We start from the raw sequence: 6195 nt of genomic DNA, 5'->3' as shown, positions 1-6195 counted from the left end.
ATGTCAAATCAACATTCCTAAATGGTGTGCTTGATGAAGAAGTGTATGTTGAGTAGCCTAAAGGTTTTGACTTGAAAAATGCAAGTCACAAGGTCTACAAGTTAAGAAAGGCCTTATATGGACTTAAACAGGCACTTAGAGCCTGGTACAGTGAGATTGATGCATATCTCTCCTTGTGTAAATTCAAAAGAAGCACAATTGAAGCCACAATGTATACAAGATCTGATAATGAATGAGGTTTGATAATTGTCTCAATATATGTTGATAACATTGTCTATACTGGAAGCAGTGAGAAGATGCTTGGTGAGTTCAAAAGAGAGATAATGTAGAGATACGAAATCTTAGATCTTGATCTTCTACATCATTTCTCATGCATGGGTATACTACAAACTGATCAAGGAGTGTTCATTCACCAAAGTAAGTATGCCAAGTCATTACTTGTGAAATTTAGGCTTGAAGATTGCAAACCAGTATCTATTCCACTGCCCACTAGTGAAAAACTTAAAAAAGTATATGGGAGTAAGTTGGTTGATGAAGGGCTTTACAGGAAAATAGTGGGAAGCTTACTATACTTAACAGCAACTGGGCCTGATTTAATGCATGTTGCGAGTCTGTTATCCAGGTTCATGAATAATCCTACAAAGAAGCGTCTAGAAGTTGCAAGAAGAGTACTAAGATATGTGCAAAGGACTATCAACTATGGCATTGAGTAAGTGAAAGATAAGTCTGCAATTCTCATTGGATTCTAAGATGTAAATTGAGCAAGAAGTGAAGATGATAGCAGAAACACTTCAGGATATGCGTTCAGTTTTGGCAATGGGGTATTTTCTTAGGCATTTGTGAAACAAAACATAGTTGCACTATCAACTGTTAAGGCTAAGTATGTCTCAGCATCTGAGGCAACAACACAGTCCATTTGGTTGAGGTTGTCCTTGATGATTTTGGAGAAATGCAAACTAAGGTAACTTCTTTATTCTGTGATAATTAATGTGTCAGCTATCTCTATGGTCAAAAATCCAATCTTTCATCAGAAAACTAGGCACATAAACATAAAGTATCACTTTATAAGGGAAGCTCTACAAGAATGTGTGATCAATTTGAAGTTCTGCATAAGTGAAGAGAAACTTGTAGACATATTTACAAAAGCATTGCCAAATGAGAGATTCAATGAGTTGAGATTGAGGCTTGGAGTAAAGCCAGTAAGTTGCTTAGGAGAGGCTGATGATAATTAAGTTGCATACTAGCTTAATGCCAATCTACATATGACAATCCTGCAGAAAGAAGTTGAAGAGAATGAAGAACTTGCCATTTTTAGAAGTAGTCGTTAGACTTAAATCGCAACGGCTAGATTAGTTTCTTATTTTAGAAAATTGTGCAACAGTTATGCTAAATTGTAAGTCCATAGCTAATTAGGAATAAGCTTTGTATTAATGTGTGTATGCACTTGAGTTAAAATACCAAGTGAGAAGTTATATGGTTGTAAGGCAAAATAATGCCAGGTGTTGTAATCCTAGCAACAAGCTAGATGAAAGGCTAAGATTGTTTTGTAATGAGAAAGAATCCACCTTAGATTCTAATGGTTAGTTAAGCACCGAATGAGTGAATTTTGTAGAGACAAAGAAGCAATTGAATATGCTCTGCAATATTTTGCAGAGAGTAAGAAACCATTTCTGAAAATTCTTCTTTGTTCATCTTTCACTCTTTTTCTTTGATTGCTAATCTTATAACCATAATTTAAAATAAATCACAACATGGCCTTAGAGCTAGGTTTGATCATCTGAGCCTGGGCGTAGATCTGTGAATTCACTGAGTTAAATTGAAGCACACTCGAAGCTTGGTGAAAGTCGCCGGAGTACAGTTACCATTTGAGAAGAGGAATCAACTTGTTCAAACCAAAGATGTCTGGATCTAGAAACTTAGAAGTGGGAACTCCAATTTTCTCCGGTGAAAACTACGAGTTCTGGAGAATCAAGATGGTGATGATTTTCAAATCACATAGGTTGTGGAATCTGGTGGAGAATGGAGTTAAAATCTCTGATTCGAAGAAGAAGAAGGTTGAAAGATCATCAAAAGGTGACGGAGATGAAGAAATGATCGTTGTGTTGATGCAAGACGCAAAGGCTTTAGGAATTATTCAGAATGCAGTCTCAGATCAAATCTTCCACGAATCGCCAATGCCAAATCAGCGAAGGTGGCATAGGATTTGCTGTATGGAGAGTATCACGATGGTGATCAAGTAAGGTCTGTGAAATTGCAAAATCTGATATGTGAGTTCGAATATGTTAGAATGCGTGATGATGAAACTCTGTCTGGATATCTTACTAGGCTAAATGACTTGATTTTGGTAAAATTCTTTCTAATGAGATATTAGTACAAAAGGTCTTAATTAGCCTTAGTAAGCCGTATGATCCTATATGCTTGGTTATTGAGAATACAAAATACTTAGAGACTGTTGAATTGCAGGAGGTTGTGGCAATTTTGAAAAGCCAAGAGCAACAGTTTGATTTACACAATGTTGACACCATTGAGAGAGTTTTTGCTTCATTCTTTGTGAATCCAAAAGAACAAAACAAGGGTGGTACTCACTGTGGTTCATCCAGATTTCAGAGAAACTGGAATCCCAAAGGCAAGAAATGGGAATCAAAACCAAAGTTTCAGCAAAAATCTTCTGTGAATACTTATCAGAATATGAATGCATCTCAATCAATTAGCCAAGAGGTTACAAAGCCTCAGTGCAAGGTGTGTTCTAAGTACCATTTTGGTAAGTGCAGATATAAGGGAAAACCAAAATGCTTCAATTGTGATAAGTTTATGCATTGGGCTAGAGAATGCACTGCAACTAAATCAGTGCAAAAGGAAAATAGTGTTAATTAAATGGAGATGACAGGGAAACTATTTTATGCAAATAGCATAATCACTGAGTCAAAGGTGAATGAAGAATGGTACATTGATAGTTGTTGTAGCAATCACATGATAGGAAATGTGGAATTGCTTGTTGATGTGAGAATTAACATAGCTGGCAAAGTTCAAATGCCAATTGGAGACCTTGTGAATGTTGCATGAATGGGATCATTGGTGATTAATACAAATAAAGGCAGAAAGTATGTTAGAAAAGTAATGTACCTTCCTGGTTTGAAAGAAAACTTGCTAAGTGTTGGTCAAATAGATGAACATGGATATTTCTTGGTGGAATGTGCAGTGTGTTTGATGGTCTATCACTAGATTGTTTGATCTTGAAAGTAAAGAAGAAGTTGAACAGATGCTATCCATTGACATTGTTGTCTGAAAATCAGTTTACATTGAAGGCTAATGTCACTCTTTCCATTGAGACTTGGCATAAAAGACTTGGAGATCTACATTTTGGTGGTCTAAAACAATTGAGAGGAAAAGATATGGTGCATGGTTTACCTAATTTTGAAGAACACAATGCATGTCAAGGCTGCCAATATGGGAAACAACACAGAGAATAGTTTCCAAGAGATCAAGTGCAAAGAGCTAATGCTCCACTTGAACTTATACATGTTGATCTATGTGGACCCATGAAGAATGAGTCAATTGCTGAAAATAAATATTTCATGCTCTTGATAGATGATTTCACCAGAATGACTTGGGTTTATTTCCTGAGACATAAGTCTGAAGCATTCAACTGTCTTAAAAAATTCAAAGCTATAGCAGAATTACAAAGTGGATTCAAGGTTAAGTGCCTGAGAAATGATAAATGAGGGGAGTTCAAGTCATCTGAATTCGATTTGTTCTATGAAAAAGAAGGAATACAAAGACAGTTTACCCTTGTAGATATTCCACAACAAAATGGTGATTGAAATGGATAGATCCATGTTACATGAGAAGAGGATGTCATACTATCTCTGGGCAGAAGCAGTCCATACATCAGTGTATATCCTAAATAGATGTCCTACAAAGGCTTTGAACAATATCACACCCTTTGAAGCATACTCTGGAAGAAAACTGGGCATTGCACATTTGAGACATTTGGTGCACTGTTCTATATGCATGTTCCAAGTTAGCACAAACACAAACTCAAGCCTAAGAGTTTCAAATGTGTATTGATGGGATATGCAACCTGTGAAAAATGGTATAGGGTGTTTGATCCAATATCTAAGAAGCTAGTTTTGTCAAGAGACATTGTTTTTTTATGAAGAAGCTACCTGGAATTGGGAAGAGAACTAGGATCAACTTATTCCTACTACTGGAAGTTTTGTTTATGGTGACACAAGCACATAAAGGAATGAAATGATGGTGCAAACTCCTACATCATCAACATCACATTCACCTAGGATAGTTCTTAGCATTGGAGACTCTACTCAATCTAAGACACCCATCTCAAGTGAACCTGTGAACATCTTAAATCTGAATGAAATGGACACTCAAGCATTTGACCATACACCACTGAAATGGAGAAAACTGGATGAAGTATTGGCTCAATGTAATATGTGTATCATGGATCTAAAGAAATATGAAGATGCCAAACAAGATAAGTCTTGGTTAAAAGCAATGGAGGATGAGCTGTTTATGATTGAAAAGAATGGTACCTGGAAGCTTGTTGATGGACCAACTAAGAAACCTATTATAGGGGTTAAATGGGTTTACAAAGCCAAGTTAAATCTTGATGGTTCAGTGTTGAAGAATAAAGTAAGGTTGGTTGCAAAGGGCTATGCACAAAAGCCTAGTTTGGACTACATTGAGACCTATGCACCAGTTGCTAGGTTGGATACTATTAGAACCTTAATAGCCCTAGCTGCACAAAAGAGCTGGAAATTGTACCAGTTAGATGTGAAATGGGCCTTCTTGAATGGAGTTCTACAAGTAAACGTCTACGTTGAGCAGCCTGAAGGTTTTATGGTCAAAGGCAAGGAGGACAAGGTGTACAAACTTCACAAGGCCCTTTATGGTCTAAAATAGGCTCCAAGAGCCTAGTATGGAGAAATAGACACCTACTTCTCACAGTGTGGTTTTGAGAAGAGATTGAGTGAACCAACATTGTACATAAAGGCAATGGGAGAAGATGTTTTGACTGTTTCTATCTATGTGGACGATATAGTCTACATTGGTAGTTGTAAATTAATGCTAAAAGAATTTAAGGAAGACATGAAAAAGAAGTATGAGATGACAGACTTGGGACTTCTTCATCACTTCATTAGCATGGGAGTGATACAAACTGGCTCGAGCATCTTCATTCACCAGAAGAAGTATGCAAGTTCCTTGTTGAGTAAATTTGGTTTGAATGAAGCAAAGACAGTTACAACTCCTCTTGTAGCAACTGAGAAGCTAGTTAAAGATGATGGAAATGGATCTGCGAATGAAGAAATGTACAGGAGTATTGTGGGAAGTCTTCTATATCTCACTGCCACAAGGCCTGACATAATGTATGCAACAAGTCTATTGGCTAGGTTTATGCACTGTCCTACTAATAGACATTATGGAACTACAAAGAGAGTACTCAAATACATCAAGGGGACTCTGGATTATGGTCTGAAATATGTGAAGGGAAGAAAAACTTGTTTAATTGGCTATTGTGACAGTGATTGAGGTGGCTAATTAGAGGAATGCAAGAGTACATCATGATATGCATTTTCCTTTGGGAATGGTGTGTTCTCTTAGGCTTCAGTCAAGCAAAATTATGTTGCAATTTCAACTGTAGAGGTTGGATACATAAGTGCATCAGAAGCCACAGCTCAAGCAATATGGCTGAGGTTTGTACTAGAGGATTTTGGAGACTTGCAAGCTAAAGCAACCCCTCTTCACTATGATAACACTTCTGCCATTGCTATTACAAAGAATTCTGTGTTTAATCAAAAGACCAAGTACATTGACAGGAGATACCATTTTATCAAAGATGCATTGCAAGAAAGTATCATTGACCTGGTTTATTGCCCCCACAGAAGAGCAATTAGCAAATATCTTCACAAAGCCTCTCGCAAAGGATCGTTTTAATCTTCTCAGAAGAAAACTTGGAGTGAAATCGGCTTTGGACTTAAGGGGGAGTGTTGAATTGTAAGTCTATAACTGAGTTAAAATACCAAGTGAGAAGTTATATGGTTGTAAGGCAAAATAATGCCCGGTGTCGTAATCCTAGCAACAAGCTATATGAAGGGCTGAGATTGTTTTGTAATGAGAAAGAATCCACCTTGGATTCTAATGGTTAGTTAAGCACCGAATGAGTGAGTTTTAAGAGAC

This window comes from Pyrus communis, chromosome 11 (genome assembly GCF_041283825.1).
Source record: "Pyrus communis isolate YQ-2024b chromosome 11, ASM4128382v1, whole genome shotgun sequence".
NCBI classification, from domain to species: Eukaryota; Viridiplantae; Streptophyta; class Magnoliopsida; order Rosales; family Rosaceae; genus Pyrus; species Pyrus communis.
The sequence above is the reverse complement of the archived record's forward strand: the minus strand, read 5'-3'. Positions refer to the sequence as shown.